At 44.1% G+C, this 17,949-nt stretch overlaps 1 protein-coding gene across 3 annotated transcripts in view; it reads left to right on the forward strand.

The window, feature by feature from the left end:
• HACE1 (HECT domain and ankyrin repeat containing E3 ubiquitin protein ligase 1) overlaps window positions 1-17,949 on the forward strand; it is an 838,224-nt gene that overhangs the window by 309,116 nt on the left and 511,159 nt on the right. The window lies entirely within an intron of this gene.

The raw sequence follows: 17,949 nt of genomic DNA on the forward strand, positions 1-17,949 counted from the left end.
TCTGTGTTCTGGGCTGGGCTCATGTGAGAGCTCGCTGTAAAGGCATTGGATATGATGAAAATGTTCTGTTGGTTGACTCCACCAACTGAGGCGGACGTAGGATATGAGGTGCTTTGTTGCACCTGGTGTTCGCCTTTTAGAGATGGGTGAAGCTTGGACTGGATGACAGTTCAGAGACATGCTCTGGAAGCTTCTATGCTCCAGAAGGTGTTGTGTAGCGCATCAGAACATGCAAAGTAGTTGGTGTTACCTTGGCTTTTCTGCTGTGTTTCTCACTCAGCGCCTCAAGATAATCCTGTGGGTATTCTAGGATCTCTGTTTCAGGCCCCCTACAGCAGCCCTTCATAGTTCTTGTGAGCATGTCTTCTGACTCTTCCGAATGATCTCATCCTAAATTAACTTTGAAGAAATAGCCAGAAGAAACCCACACTAGAATGTCTATGTATTCTAGTACATTTTCTATGGCAACTGAGCAGATAATGTATTAAGGAAAGATAATTGGAAAACAAATCTGATTAGATAATGAATGGAAACTGTACAGAAACACTGTCTTTCAATTTGCATATTAGAGCATGGAATCTAAACCAAGTATAGTGGAGTACCTAAACATGTTGTGCCTGTCGATAACAAAAATATCACAAAATAACTACTTTTTCGAAATACTTAAGTCATTTTCAAAATAAAGACTTACACATATTGCTTGGTTGACCAGTGCACTTTGTGTGGAACTGGAGGTGTTTAATGCAAACAAATCCAAGGGTTTATGGTCTTTACATCGAATGAAATGCATCGAAACACAAATACATTGATGAAAATCCATCGAATGGAAATGCATTATAGGGATGGACAAGTTTCAATGGATATGTGCTTTTAAATGTAAGATATAGCATTTCAATGCTTTTATTTTCCACGGTAAAACGTTACATGGAGCTGTCCATTGCTGAAATTTCAGCACTGATTTGATTTTATCTGCTTATATAGTGGGCTGAATCCTGAGGTAGCTAGGCGCTTGACTTAAGAAGTGTTACACACAGGTTATATACATGAAGAGGTACAGTAGGTAAAGGAGCATATACAGGTATAGTACATTACAGTAAGAGGGTAAAGTTGCAATAAATAGAGGAGGTGTACTAGACTTTACAATTGGGGTGCATAGAGAGACAATGTGGTAGACATTTATACAATATTGACATTAATATACAAGTGTGGTGTTGTGCGGGTGATGCTTAGGGAGGGGTGGTCAGCCAGGATTTAACTTTGAATCGGAATGTTAGGAAGGAATGTTCATTTCTCAGTGCAGAGGGCAGGGAGTTCCAAGTTTTGGCCGATGAGACTAGGAAGCTGGTTCCACCTGAGTTTTGGAGTCTGAATTTGGGAATACTGAGGCAGCTGGCATATTTGGCTCGGGTGGGTCTCGATGAGGTTTTCCAGGCAAATTTGTCGGTCAGATATTTAGGTTCTGTATTGTCGAAGCATTTGTGGGTGATCATGAGTGTTCTGAAGGTGATTCTATCTTTTGAGAGCCAGTTGGCTGTCCGTCTGGCTTGGGATATGTGGTCAGAACGTGGGATATTGAGAGCTGCTCTAAGAGCGTTGTTTTGAAGGATTTGGAGTTTGTGGATGTTTTGTTTACTGGTGCCTAGATAGAGGGAGTTGCAGTAGTCGATTTTTGATAGCTGTATCACACTGGCCAGAGCCCTAATACTATGTGTCAACTGGAATGGTCTGCAGGCAGTTATTAGTTTAGTGGCGTAGGCAGATGAAGAGGCTATGGCATTTACTTGTCTAGAGAGTGACGAGGTGGAATCGAGGTAGACCCCTAAGGTTTTAGCGTTATTGGAGACTTTGATGACGTTTCCATCTATGTTGAAGGAATTGTATTGTGGGTTTAGTTTAGTTAGGCGTTGTCTGGAACCAATAAGTAGAAGCTCAGTTTTGTCGTTGTTAAGACACAGACCGTGCTTGGCCATCCAGTCTTGGATGTTACTGTAGATTTCATTGAGACAGGCCGAGTCGGTCTCGTAGGTGCCAAAGAGAGTGATGAGGATCTGAATATCGTCAGTGTAATTGGTGTATGGGACATTCATATAATCTAGGAGGTCAAATAACATCTTAGTAAAGATGTTATAAAGCGTGGGGGAGACGCAGGAGCCTTTGGGAACTATGCAGGTAATGGGCGAGGGGTCTGCTGAGGCAGTGTCTGAAAAGACCCTCATGGATCTTTCGGATAAGAAGGATTGGATCCATTTGGCTGCGTTTGGTGAGAAGGCAGCTGAGGTGGTTAGATGCAAGGTTAATATACTGTGGTTGACTAAATCGGAGGCCGCAGAGAGGTCTAGGAGTAGGAGGAGGGAGGGATGGCCCTTGTCTTTTGCCTCGTCCATTTGGATCTTCAGATCAAGCAAGGCTCTCTCAGTGCCATGTCTTGGTCTGAAGCCGGATTGACGGAGACGTAGAAGGTTGTGTGATTCAAGGTGGTTTTGAATTTGTATGTATGCTGCATTGTCAAGGATTTTTAGCAGGAATGGGACGGTAGTGATGGGGCGGTAGTTAGTGGGAATGTTGGGGTCTACAGTGGGTTTTATAATCAGTGGTTTGACCCAGGTATCTTTGAGATTCTTGGGAACTGTGCATGAGGCAAAGGAGGTATTGATCAGTGAGGTGATGAAGGGGGCAACGTCTTTGGCTCCTTCTTTGATAATGGAAGTTGGGCATATGTCTCCTTCACATTTGGAGGGTTTGAGACTAGCAATTATGGATTCTACCTGCGTAGTAGTGATGGTGAGAATTCGAAGAGGTTAGTGTTTTTGTGGCGCTGACTGTGGAGGGCAGTGTTAGTGCCTTTAGAGGCTAGGAGAGTTCTTTTGGTTTCAATTTTGTTCTGGAGTAGCGCTATTTTGGCCAGTAGTGCCTTCTGGATGTTGGCGCACCCGGAGGCATCTTTGTGACAGATGGTCTGGGGGGTATGGGCGATTTCATTTCCCTGAGCATTGTGAAGAGTTCCTTCACATTTGAGCTGGCATTTTGAATTCTGTTGTTAAATGTTTCGCTTTTGGTATTGATGATGGCTGTTTTGTAGCTGGTTGTGGCTGTTTTGAAGAGGGACAAGTTTTGGGGAGTAGGGTTCTTTGTCCATTTAGTTTCTAGGGATCTTTTATTTCCTCATTGCTTTTAGTTCTGGATTGAACCATTTATTTATGTGACTAGGTTGTTTGGCTTTCCTGGTTTTGAGGGGGGCTATGTGGTCAAGAGCTAGCAATAGATTCTTGTTGAACGAGTTGACTAGAGTTTCTGGTCTGCATCGCTAGAGGAGGTGGACTTGATGATGGTCTGGATGAGGGGGCGGAGGGTCTCCAGGGTTATGGACTTATTGTTCCTAGAAGTGGCTGGAGGTGCTTGGGCAGGCGGTGTCCGGGTATGGGTGGGGGCTTCTAGTACAAAGTGAATGATGTGGTGGTCTGACCATGCGCATGGGGTATTAGAGATTAAGTTGAGGCTGCAGTTTACATTTGCGACCCAGTCGAGGGTTCTGCCTTTGCAGTGGGTGGGCTCAGATAGGAGTTGGTTGAAACTTAGACTGAGAAGGGATTGTTCTATGGTTAGTGCATGCAAGTCTAGAGGGTCTTTTTATCCTAGGTTTAGATCTCCTAGAAGTAAGATTTTGGAAGTGAGTTTGGTGTGGTGTGAGATTAGGTTGGAGAGGTCTTCTTCAAAGGTCGAGATTGAGCCTGGAGGTCTGTAAATCAGGTGTATTAATATTGTGCTTTGGGCAGAGATGGGCAATTTGACGGACATGAGCTCCCCTGATGGGAAGGGCAGCGAGGTGAATTGCCTTATGCCAAGTTGTGTTTTGGAAATGATGGCAATACCTCCGCCTTTGCTGGTAGTCCTGTCTGATCTATTAATGTTATAGTTATCCGGAGCAACAAGCATGACGTGGGAACCTGCTGCTGGATGTTGCCATGTCTCTGTGATCGCAAGGAGGTCTAGATTGTTGGCAAGTATGAGGTCTGCTATTTCCAGAGCGTGAGCTATGAGGGATCTAGCATTTGAGTGCACATTTGAAATTAGGTGTGGGGAGTTGAGGTGGGTTTTGGGAGTGGTTTGGCTTGAGAGGGGGCGTGATAGGTTTGTCGAGTTGCTTATTGTGGGTAGTGGGTGAAGGAGTAGAAAGGTTTGGTCTGGTAATGAAGGGTGTTTGACGGGCGGTGCAGTAACCAAGTAGGTGGTTTCTGGTGTTGTAGTTGGGACCATTGGGTGTGAGTTGGAAGGCAGTGTGGTAGTGCGGTTTGGATATGTTGTGTGGTGAGGCAATGTAGGGTGGCTTGCTAGTGAGAAGTTGCATGTCTGCCTTTTGGTTTACAGGAGATGTATGGCAGATATTGTGGAAGAGGAAGGCTAGTGTGAGTATGGTGAATCTGGTAGGTGCCATGGAGGTGCTAGAGAGTGGTGGTGGTGGACTAGGGTCAGGTGGCATACAATTGTAAGAACGCAAAGTAGGTATTATAGCCCTGAGTGGATGTGTGAGTGGCTAACAGTGTGTCTGGGATAAACTGAAGTAGATGAGGACCTAAATTACTGAAGTTGGCTGCTTGGACTTTGGCAACACAAAAGCATAGGCTATTTTGATTGCAGTAGCCTTTGTGAGTAGTGCATTGTAGATCAATAATTAGGGGCTCTGACAAAATGAGTCAAGAGAACATAGTCTATTTCGAGTCCAGTGACTTTCGTGAGTAAAGCATGCTAAAACATTAACTAAACGCTGTGGCAAAGGGCAACACAAACGCATAGGCTATTTTAAATGCAGTAGCTTTAGTGAGTAAAGCATGCTAAAGCAAGGTGGATGTACGACACGTGTCTTGATAAAGATAGAGACCAGGAAGTGTTATTTAGTAGACTACTGTCAGGTGGCGTCGTGGGATGGCATTGGGTGCTGGTTGACTTACTGGTGGGATGGGGTGGAAGTTCCAGTGAAGTCGCTGCGGTGGGTCGGGAATGTAAGATGTTCCTGGCAGCTTAATACTGGGTTGCAGGCAAACAGAGAGATAGCCAAGCTGGTGTGGGGGTATGACTGCAGAAGTTTCCTCGCGGCCGTGGACAGGCCGTAGACAGGCGACGGCCTTAATATGAGTGCCTTAAAAAGGCAGGCCGGCTCTTGCCATCCGGCAATGACGCTGGTATCAGAAAGAGGAGCAGGGCCAATCACTGGGCAGAGCTGCTCGACGCGTTGCTAGGCAACGCAGATAAAACAAATATTGGCGCCCATTTTCCAGAGGTCGGGCTCGTGGCTGTTCATGGCGGCGTCATCTTACCCAATGGCACAAAGATGAGGGTGATGGTATTGGTGTTTTCCCTCAGGAAGACAGCGGAATGCTGTGTGTGCTGGGCTTTGTCCTGAGCAACGTTGTGCGGGCACGGATCAGGTGGGGTCAGTCGGTGAAGCCGCTCCAGCAGACTGGCCAGCTCCTTGTAACTGTTTAATGTTTATTGTATATTGGGGGGGTTCCCCCCTAAGCCCCCCAACCCCCAGGCCCACCCCCTTAATCCTAACCCAACCCTCCAACCCTAACACTAACTCTGACCCTTGCCCTAACCCTAACCCTTGCCCTGACCCTCATTCTAACCCTTACCCTAACCCCAACCCTAATTCTAACCCTAATTCTAAGCCTTGCCCTAACTAATTCTAACCCTTGCCCTAACCCCAACCCTAATTCTAACCCTTGCCCTAACCCTAATTCTAACCCTTGCCCTAACCCTAATACTAACCCTTGCCCTAACCCTAATACTAACCCTTGCCCTAACCCTAATACTAACACTTGCTCTAACCCTAATTCTAACCCTTACCCTAACATATTTCTAACCATTGCCCTAACTCTAATTCTAACCCTTGCCCTAACCTTAACCCTATTTCTAACCCTTCCAATAACCTTAACCCTAAAATCCATCGGAATACATCGAATTGTATTCAATGAAAATGCATGTCGATGGAAAGTATTTTCTATGAATAAAATTCGATGGAAATGAATTTGATGAATTCATTTTCGATGAACAGTCCAGATACCAAATCAAAGTATACCATATTAATACTACAAGATTGAGTCAACAAATCTAGCAATTTAGTTGAACTAGAAGTGTATGATGCCCTTAAACTGTTATGCAAAGTAAAAACGCACAGGTCCATAGGGGGTATTTTCCTCAGGCTTGGGTTCTTCGACCGTGGTTCGTCTTACTAATACTGTCCTTTTCCTTTACAAGGCTTACTTTCGTTATAAAATGTTCTACAAGTTTAACTCAGGAATCTGATTTCATTGATTTAAACGTTCCCTAGTGAGGGGTCAGAATGCAAGCACCACAGCCCCCCAACCCTCAGGAGCCACATCCATTCACATGAGAGCACGAATGTGTGAGCATACTATTGCTTGTGGAGGCTTTTCACAGCATGCCTTCCTGTGAGAATTGGCAGCCTGGATGCATTCCGCTCTTTGTAGCTATTTTAAGTACTTTGCCACAACTCTAAAGTACATTTTAATGAAAGGAAATATGCCAAATGTTTAGCAGTTTAAAATAGATAAAAACACCATGCCTGCAATGTTTTTTCTTTTTTTTGGGCTTAAATAAAAAGGAAGTATTGATTTTCCGAATTCTAAATACAGCAACAAAACTAAAAAGGAGGTGCTGCAAAATTGCATCTAGGTTTTCCAATTAATCAAAATCAAAAAAAATTATTGATTTTTTTTTTCCCATGACAATAAATTGCTAACCAATTCTAGGATGAAAGACATTTTAGGAATTGTAATACACTTTGAAGGCGTTTTCAGATGTTTGCCCTTTCAAAATAGTTTACAACAAATTACAAATGAGGCAAATATCAAATGTTAGTGTGCTGAATATATCAAAAGTCGAAAACATGGTAATTGTGAAACTACAATGAGAAGGAATAAGAAGCTGATATTTTGGGTGGGAATCAACTCATTATTAAAAGGATGCAAATAATGAAACTTTGGTAGAGCATGTTTTGGTTTGGATGTTTATGTGAGCTAAATATATATATATATATATATATATTGTGCAGCAGTGCTTACTACAATAAGGTGTCCCCAGTTCTGGTGATGTTTCACCAAAATATTTTTCCTCAATTGTGAAAGTACAAACAAAAAACGACTTGAATATTTTGCAATAGGCTCATTGTTTGTCAACAGGTTGATATGATAAGTGAAGGAGCACTCAAATCACAGCATGTAGGAATGAAGTAAAAAGTGTTGCCAAGGGAGCGGGCAGGAAACGAATGAAAGCATCAGCATTTGGTCGAAATACTGTGCAGCAAAGGGAGAGTGGGCCCTGCGGCAAGAGGAACTGAGCGCAAGAGGGCGGGAAGCTGACATTGGTGGTTTTGGCGGGGATCTGTCAGTGTGGCTGAGGGCGGGATGAAGAAACACAGGGTCATTAACACTAAGTTGAAAAAGGCGAGGGATAATTGAGGAGCGCGGCCTGGGGCAAGAGGAGCAAAGAGGAAGAAAAGGAGAGGAAGATAGCAGGAAGCTGACATTGGAGGTTTGGGGCGAGACCCTTCATGAGAGAGCAGCATGCAATGGAAGCAAGGAGGGAGGAGGAGGTATCCAGGAGAGAAAGATATGTGCTGGAGGTGGGGAACATGGGGTGGCGAGGTAAGCTTTGTATCGTCATCAACATAAGACTTCAATGCACTTTTTATTAAAAGCGTGGCACTTATAATAGGATCCATTGTGCTTTAAATGTCTGCTGGATGTACCCTAGTGATCCTGCATGAATACATTTGCAACCCCGCAGATCTAATGGCAGGGATATGTCTGTAAATCATCAGTTGGCCTAAAGAGTCCAAAGTAGCTTCTGGATGCTGTTGCTGTTCACCAGCTCTCCTAGAGTACAAGCAGGAGCTATTTTCACTCCGCCCATCACTTTCAGTCTGTTAACCAGGAAGAGAATTGAATGTCTTGCGGATAGGGTAAATCAGCATACCTCTGGCTTGGTACATGATAAAACATCTCACTGCAATTAACATTGGTATACAATGTCCAGTTGATTGTATAGTTTCACACAGTTTCAAACTTGTCCAATTGAGCCCATCAAAGGTTGAAACTTGTTTGTTTCTCAATTATGCTAGGGTAGATATTTAAACTGGGTCTGTAGATGGCATTTTCTATTACAATGGACACTTCAACCTTACATTCTGCCTGTGATTCCTGACAGCATTTCTTGGTGCCTGCCCAGAACCTGTGACTCGTAAATGTAATCCACAAGTCTCAGTCTGCTAGTTTACTCTCTATTAGACTGCCACGGAATGGCAATATTGTCACTCACCAAAAGTGTATGCTTATTTATGGAGCACAACACCTCTCCAATGGCTCATCCTAGGGTAACACACACGCCGTAACAGGCTTTTGAGATTGCCCTGTGATGGATCCTTGGTTCTAATTAGGGAAGGTAGCAACTTTCCAATAATCCTGTAATGGTTCTTCTCCAACGAAAGCAGAGTACCCTTTGCTCCCAGAATGCCTTGGAGAACATGCATCGTCCCTCTCACCATCGCAGGTTGTCTATCTTTCCTGATTAAGCTGCCAAATGCGTATGTGGTAAAGGTGGTCAACAAGGCCCAAGACACCAGGCCTGTGCTTACTTACATTGATTTGTTTTTTACATATATATTTGTTTGCCACATGTGCAGTGTCACTGCACTGTACATTGAGTCATAATGAAACGGATTCCCTGGCCAAACGAGATGACAGAGGTGTGTCCACATTGTTATTTAAGTTGCGTGTTAAAGCCTGATTTGCGGGAAGTAAGTTGTTGAATGGAAGTTAATTTGTTGTGGGTCTGTTTTTTGATAACTGTGAAATTCAGTCTAAGCGGTTGGCAAAGTGATTGCAACCCTGTGATGGAGTATCTGGTTAGGTGGTGTTTGTGGATGTTTCTTATTTCGTTGTATGAGTGGGCAGAGCTTTGTGTGTGGAACATTGGGTGCATCGTACCCAGCATTGGGCAAATCTGTGGTCCTCATTCGGATCTATGTGATCACTTCGGGGTAAAAAAAATACTAAAGCCCAAAATGGCATTTTGTTTCTTTTTTTTGTTAAACCTATTTTGCCACATATATATATATATGCGGGGGTAAGAGGCCCCTCATATTTATTATCACTCTAACCCACCCTCACATAAATATGCATTGAAATGCAGCATTTTAAATTTGGTATTTTGGACTTCAGTATTTTCTGGTGTGCTCTAATGGGGGAGGAATACCCCACATTCCACAGTGAGTAAATTGAACAATTCCTCGATAATCACTGCTGAGCATCCTGGGCGCCTTAAGCGACAGAGCTCAGCCTGACCCCCTTGTTTGCTTTCTATGATCCCTCCTCCTAACTTACCCTTCGCCTAGTAGTGTTTCATAGTATCGACCCTATGACATGTTGCCTGTCTTTTTCTGATGTGTGCTGTCTTATCGTTCCTTTTCTTGCACTCTGAATTTTCTGTCAAGAATCACGAAAAAATGTTTGTAAACAGCCATGCTAGCAAATGATACTCTCCAGATCCATTGACTTTCTATAGGGTCAGGAAACGGGCAACTTGCATCCAGGCTTTCACTTACGCCATGTAATTTTTCAGTTGTGCTGCAAGAGTCAAGACAACACAAAACACGCTAATGCGGGATCTAGAGGAGCATATCATTGGTTGTCCTAATAACCCATCCAAACTAGTCCACCTTGTAGAATCCTTACATAACGCCAAGCTATAATACTTGGAGCTGTATTTATATTCTCACTACAGGTTTGAGTTCTCGAGGAGGCCACAAACCAACCTGCTGGCATTTACAAAGTGTCCATACATTCCAAGACTTTCAGTGTGTGTAAGAGAGGCCCAGAGACAGAAACATAGTATCAAGCCTTCTGTGAACTGAAGGTAGCAAACAAGGTGGTCTTTTTTGCCAATGATACATTTGTGAATGGCATTGCAGCCCTTTACAACTGCTTGTTTTATCATGAGTGCAATCCGGGGCATCCTGGATGCTTGCTTCGTATGTGTACCTTCCGATGTGTTCAAACCACATATTCACCATTCCCGTGGCACTCAACTCCGAGCTTACCATGAGGCCACATGTAGCCAAGATTGGTTCTTCATGTGGCTGGATCAACAAGCAGTTAGGCTACCTAGGCCCCTGTCTCTCTGTAAAAAACATGTCTATACTAGCCTCTGCATTAATCAACTCGAGACTAGATTACTGCAACAGCCTGCTGGCAGGTACTTCTCAATCCAACTTGGCCGCCCTTCAGGTCACGCAAAATGGGGCAGTCTGAGCGGTGTTGGGCATCTCCAAAAAGCAGTCCATTACGGAAGCCTGACAACATCTGCTCTGGCTGCCAGTCAAGCACTGTGTGTCTTTCAAGATGCTGACACTTACTTTCAAGTGGGTCGCGCCCAGCTATCTCTCTGAACGCATACAGCGGTACGTGCCAACATGATCTCTTAGGTCACTGTGTCAGTCTAGAAAAAGTAGGCACCCCCCCAATGATGGAGGCAATGTATTTTGTTGGCCGAAGACCAACCGCCTCATGTGTCGGTATTAGAAATACGCATGTATCAGCTTGACTAAAGTGCGGCCATTTTGATGTGACTGAAATCGCTATTTTGTTTTTAACTTTCGCCTCTTGTTTTCCGCTGAAACTGCTTTGCTGAAAGCTTATTCTGCTCCACTAGTACATTATTGTTCATGCATAGAGCAAGGCCGCGAGATACTTGTTGAAACATAACGCAGGCGACCCAGACAGAAATGCCCGGTCTCCATCCTCACAAGTCCTTGGAAGTAAGCAGCAAGGCATTTAATCATTACACAGGTGCCAGCCAGTCTCGCTCATGCGGTAGGAATGGTAGAAACGAACAATTAATGGCTTGAATCATGCTCCTCTTTGCGGCACCCCTTTCTGAGCCCTGTAGAGGCCTGGAGAGCAAGTTGACCCCTAGCACACGAATAGAAACTAGGAGATAGCGAGGCCTGGAATCTGTCTCTCCCCTGCACGCAGCTTGCTTGCAAAAACAGAAGCAAAGTGTTCTATTAAACAAAGAACTTTGTCTGCAGGCTCACAAAATTGCAAACTATTGCTAAAATGAATGTCTGAAGGTGTCACACTTGTCACAATTGTCAATCATCGAACCCAGTTCAAAGGATATGCATTATGGGCGGTATTGAATGTGTCACTGCTGATTGTAAGATGCTCATTTTGTATATATGTAACTGTTGTAGAATGATTTGCTCTATTGCATCCCTCGGGGTCTGGAGTCGCACGTCGCGGGGCGTGAGACCCAGTTGGCCAGTTGAGACTATTTGCTTTGCAATAAACCCTAGCTTTTGGAAATACAACCATGTGTCTGGCGTATCAGTTCTTGTGTGGTGATTGTGCTTTGTTTCCATACGCGAGGGTCCCCTGGGGGCCCCTTAAAGATGGCGCCCGAATAGGGACTCTCCCCCACTTGTTCCATTGTGTACGTTGTAAAATAAGGAAGGCGGAGAGAACGGGGAGGACGGGACGATCGAGCCAGGATCAAGAGGTGTTCGGGGTGCCCCCGTGAAAGTGATGAGACTCCTTTGCAGATCTTTACACAACTGATCCCTGATCGACGTGCCCGGCCAGAGAACAAGGAGGCGAGGGTCCCGAAACGAGGCAGAATGAGCCAAGATACGCAGACACGACGATTATTGGTTGCGTCAGTATACGGACGAATTGCGTCTTGAAAGACGACTAGATTGATTAGGTGAGTTGTGCCCCTATTCGAAGTAATCCTGATATTGGTTGAGAGTTGATTTTGCAAAATCAAATGCCCAGTGTAAGGTTGATTAGCCGAGGGTAAAGTTAAAACATGCCTGGGGTACTGTCCACCTTAGCGGGATTTTTCCACTGCAGTAGACAATCTTTGGAAACTGGCCAGGTCGCGACACCTGTGGGGTCGCCGGCGTATGAGATGTATGTGAAGTATGGTGTAGGGGCGATAATGTTTTGTGAGATTTGGCATAGGCAAACCAGAAAAGAGGAAGATTTGCAATGGCCGAATCACGGGAGTTTTGAGATATTGAGAATAGATTATTTGGAGAAGGTGTTGTTAAAAAAGAAAATATGTCCTGCAGCATTTGATATCCTTAGAGACTGGAGGAAGGAAGCTATGCTTTGTTGGAAAAGCAGAGAGAAGAGCACGCGCAGGCATAAGTCGAAAGCAGAAAGAGTGAAAGAAAAGCAGCAGGAGGAGTGGGATGATAGTTTGAGAAAATTAGACGTGGTCAGTTGAGTATAGACAAGATATATCCACAACAAGAGCTGCATTCATCAGATGAGTTGATAAGCAAAATACTAACTGAAACAAGGCGAGAGCGCCTCACGAGAGAGACTAAGAAGACCGCACCAGTGACTATTGCTCAGCCCCCTTCAGCTGCTCAGCCCCTCAGCCCCTCCCTATTGTTCAGATCCCAGTGCAGCCACAAATCATACAACCAGCGCCTCCCATTAGCCAGCCAGCGCAGCAGCAGTTACTTCCCGTTCCCGTTGTCCCATCCGCACCTCCCTCCCTTCCAAGAGATTGTTGTTGTCCCTTCTGCACTTCCAATTATTGAACTTGAACTCACTGAAAGAAGAGAGGGGATGGGACAAAGTGAATGCACTAGGGTGACCCGTAGCGTGAATAGCAAGGAGAGACAACGGGAGCTGCAAGAACAGGCAGAGATGTTTATAGATGGGAATGATGAAATGTCGACGCTGGCTTCGATGTATGATTTCAGGAGGAGCAATGAAAAACAGGTAGTGTTGGAATGCATGGGGAATATTTAAAGGGGAAATGGAAGCAGTTGATTGGGAGGGTACCGCCGCAGCAGTTGTTGGATTTGAATGCGCTGGCACAGTGTAGAGAGAGAGAGATGAAGAAATAAAGGAACATGTAGACAGGCTTTTTGAATTTAAGAATGAACTTGATGATGCATATGCTGAAATGTTTGCCATACCAGGGTATAGGAAAAAGGATATAGGGAGAGACAGGGGGGAGGTGGCGATACCATATGTGCAGTGGCAATTTCTTCCATCGGCAAGACAGGCAAGTGAGAAATTAAATGTATGTATACGAGAGGCGTTAAGATGGATTACAGATCCTAATATTCCCACAATGGAAATACATGAGATATTTGATGAATACCCCTTGCCAATGAAAAGATAAGCACTGCAGACAATGGTTGAATATTTGGTAGACAAAGATATAGATGATAAGAAAGCTAGCCCCCCAGAATTGATGGCGGTATACAAGAGAGCATTAGAACGTGGAACAGGAGAAACAGCCTTATCACTTGATTTGGGAATAATATTGCATATGAGAGAAGGGGGAGGAAACGTGAGGGCGGTATTTCCTATGAGGGAAGTCCCACCTACTTTTGTGCCTAAGGTAGAGAGATTCCTGCAACAGCCGACACACCAGCACGGGTAACAGAAGCACATTATACAGCACAATATGTGCACGTCCCCTTCTCCAGACAGGAAGTGAATAATATAAAACAGACGGTTCCCGACATAAGAAAGAATCCGTTGGCATTCTATAAGGAAATAGTCCTATTTGAAATTGTCCATGTTCACCATGAATGATATAGATTTAATATTCCCGGTGGTTGTGCCAGCAGATACATGGAAGCAGATAAGAAAAGTGGATGATGATGTGGCCTATGGCGCCACTTGGGGCAGATCTAGTAGCAGAGGATAAGAATAGAGAAGCGGGAGGAAAACCGTCAGCAAATATGGCGGCATTACCAGCATGGATAATACAAAAATTGAAGGAAATTGTTCCAGAAAAAAGAATTGTATGGGACAAATTAACTGCATGCGTTCAGGGCAAGGATGTGCTATACACAGATTATTTTAATAGATTTGAGGAAGTATTCACAGATTTTAGTGGACAGGATGTAAGCACAGAAGCAGGTAAAAGACTATTTGTTGATAAGTATGTGAGAGGGTTAATACCTCCAATCCAAAATTTAATAATGACATCATAAAGTGCATGGCAAGCAAAAACATTGAGTGAAGTATTGCATATGGCCCAATATTATGAGAACAGAGTGAATGCATAGAAAGAGGTAAAGGATAGGGTGAATTTGAAAACAAGGGTGCTACTTCAGCAAGTGACAGGACACAATAGAGGGAGAGGAAACGCGCAAGGCAGAAGTAATTCGAACATGCATGGAGGGCCTCTGGGACTAAATCAGTGTGCGTACTGCAGAGAGGAAGGCCACTGGCGAGCGCAATGTCCACATTTACAAAATAGAAATGGTTATGGACAGAGAAGACCGCATAGGGGGCACCCAGGAACAAATGGGCAGAATAGAAACAATATGCAGCAGCACCAAAATAATCAAGGAAATGTTACCCAGAATCAGAACCAAGCTCAAAATCAGACTGCTTTTAGCCAAAACCAGAGCCAACAGAACACGCAAAATGGAAATAGAGGGAGGGGCGGGAACATTTTTGATACACAACCAAATACGTATTACAGTAGTGATTACATATCGGATGATGTGTTGTTCCCTCAATCGGACAGCCCAAGACAGGGGTCGGAACCAGTGCCTATTCCCGTGAATCAAAAAGGACCCTACGTAGAAATGAAAGTCGGGAATAGAGAGCATAGCTTTCTTTGAGATACAGGGGCACAAAAGTGCTCGATAGACCATCACTTGTTTCCGGAGATACCACTGTCAGGGCAAAGGAATATTTCAGTAGGGTTCGCAGGTACCCCAGTGATCAATCCAGTGTCACAACCAATAGCACTGACATTAGGTCCATTCACTGAATATTGTCCATTTCTCTTAACAGAAAATTGTGGGGAAAATCTTTTGGGATTAAATTTATTGAAAAAATTAAATGCAGTTATCCATTGAACTCCGGATGGAGTGTTCTTGACAATTTCACCAAAGAATGTACCAGTATCTGAATTTCCAAACCTTTGCCAGGAGAATTGAGTAAAGTGCCAACTTGCATATGGGCGATGAATGACAATGATGTGGGATGTTTGAAACTAGACCCAGTGAAAATTATTCTAAAAGAGGGAGTAACGTTGCCACCTATTCCACAGTATAAAATTTCAGCAGAGGGAGAGAAAGGATTGAAGAGTATTGTTTCAGATTTGGTAAAACTGGGGGCGATTGAAGAGATTACTGGCAGTACATGTAACAGCCCCATTCTCCCGGTATATAAGAAAGGAGGTAATGAAGTACCATATCGTTTCATAATTGATCTGCACACATTAAACAAAGTGGTTGACCCTCAATTCCCATTGGTCCCAAACGTCACCACGATTTTGACAATGATTCCCGCCTCAGCAGAGTACTTTAGTGTTATAGACTTAAAGAATGCCTTCTTCAGTATTCCAGTACACAAAGAAAGTAGATATCTGTTTGCCTTCACATTAGGAGAACGATCATTTACATTCACGTGCATTCCACAGGGCTACACAGAGAGTCCGAGTATTTACAGTAGGGCATTGAAAGAACAACGAGATATGCTAGAATTACCAACTGGATGTGTATTGTTACAATATATAGATGATCTATTAATCACTGCTGATACAGAAGAGGTTTGTAAAAAAGGTACTGTTTTATTATTGTCACATTTAGCAGCGCATGGCCATAAAGCGAGCTTAAAGAAATTCCAATATTGTCGAAAGGAGGTGGCTTATTTGGGCTACCTACTGTCGAGAGAGGGGAGAAGACGGACGCCAGAGAGAATAGAGAGTATTTCTGGTATGCCTATTCCAAAAACACAGAAAGGAGTCAGAGCTATAATAGGCATGGCTTCTTATTGCCGGCAGTGGATTGTGAATTTTGCATTGATTGTGAAGCCAATGGTGGCATTGACAAAAAAGGATGCTGTGATGCCTTTGCAGTGGAATGAAGAATGTCAGAGAGCATTTGATCTGCTCAAAACTGCACTGTGTTCTGCTCCAGTTTTGGGCACACCAAATTATGACAACATTTTCAGATTGTTTGTACATGAGAGTGAGGGCTGCGCGTTGGCTGTTTTGACACAGGAACAAGGTGGAAGAAATAGGCCATGCGGCTATTTTTCTTCCGCGCTGGACCCTGTGGCGCGCGCACTACCACGTTGTTTGCGAGTTGTTGCAGCGGCTGCTGCATCAGTAAAATAAACGGAAGGAATGGTGCTGGGGCACACCTTAATTTTGGTGGTGCCACATGCCATGGACGTTCTATTAAATAGAACACAGGCGCAACCCCTCACATCTCCTAGATTGACTAGATACGAAATTGTCCTGTTTGCGCCACACATCCAAATTATGAGGTGTAGCGCTTTGAATCCTGCAGAATTAATGCCACTGCCCAATGGAGAATTAGGTGAGAATGAATCACCTCCCCATGATTGTTTAATGACCACTGAGGAAGAAACGAAAAGAAGAATTGATTTAACTGATCCCCACAAAAAGAGCCAGATGGAGAACTGTTTTGTGACGGCTCCTGTTTTAAATTACCTGATGGCACATCAACTGCTGCCTATGCTATCACTACAGTGAAAAGAATTGTGGAAACCAAAAGAATCCCCTACAACTCTGCACAAGCCGCGGAGATAATAGCTTTAACGAGAGCCTATGAGATTTCTGAGAATCTGAGTGTAAACATATATACTGACAGCCAATACGCCTTTGGCGTGGTTCATAACTTTGGCTGACTCTGGGCTGAGAGGGGTTTCTTGACATCACATGAAGCCAGAATTCAACATGGCCCTTTGATTGTACGATTATTGTCTGCACTTATGTGTCGAAAGCACATAGCAATAGTGAAAAGTGAGGCGCATAAAAAGGTAACATGTAAAGTGGGAGAGGGAAACACATTTGCAGACAGAATTGCGAAGCAAACTGCCACTGATTTGAATACCAAAATGTTGACCGAGCAGTCTGAGGAATTGCCCTGCATTATAGGAAATGGAATTGCCACTGTCAAAGAGATGCAGGCAGAAGCTACTGCTGACGAGATACGAGGGTGGGCTGAGGCTCTGCAGAATTAGATCTAGAAGGTTGCTGGGTAGACAAGAAAAGTAAAAACTGGATGCTGCCCAACTCCTATGTAACTGCAATGGTCATGATGGCCCACAGCCCTACACACATGTGTGCTAAGAAGATAGTCCAGCATCTAGCCACAGTATGGGAGAACACACACAAAGAAAAATGCTGAAAGGCTGGTCCAAAATTGTATCACGTGACTGCAACACAATGTGGGGAAGGGAACGGTGACTCCAACAGGCAGTTTCGGCCCTCCCTCTATGCCATTTGAGGTAATCCATTTTGATTTCATAGAGATGGAGAGGTGCCAAAACTTGAAATATGTTTTAGTGGTTATATGTGCCTTCAGTAAGTGGGTGGAAGCATATCCATTAAAAGACTGCACCGCCATGAGCACTGCAAAAGTAATGTTAAAGGAGTATTTTTCCCGGTTCGGTCTACCCCGTGTCATATGGTCAGATAATGGCCCGCATTTTGTGGGCGCAGTGATATTACAGATTTGTGCAGGTCTCCAGATTGACAAGAGATTCCATTGTTCTAGACACCCCATGAAGGCCGGTCTTATTGAACGTCACAATGGCATTTTAAAGGCCAAAATAAGTAAAATGTGTGCAGGAAACAAGATGAGCTGGGTGGACGCATTACCCCTAGCGTTACTGTGCATGTGCACATCTGTGCAGGCAAAAACTGGGCTATCCCCATACGAGATAGTGATGGGGAGGGCGGCATATGTTTGGTGTGCACCACAGCCAAAGCAACTAAATGAGATAGAATATCCTGTGCTCAGCATTTACTATAATCTGTTAATGCAGAAATTGCATTTGATTCATCAGCAGGTGCAGGAGGCTCTACCCGTCAGGTACACTGGTCCGGGGCATTCACTGGAACCCG

Source organism: Ambystoma mexicanum, chromosome 4p (assembly GCF_040938575.1).
Source record: "Ambystoma mexicanum isolate Mex_15411 chromosome 4p, UKY_AmexF1_1, whole genome shotgun sequence".
NCBI classification, from domain to species: Eukaryota; Metazoa; Chordata; class Amphibia; order Caudata; family Ambystomatidae; genus Ambystoma; species Ambystoma mexicanum.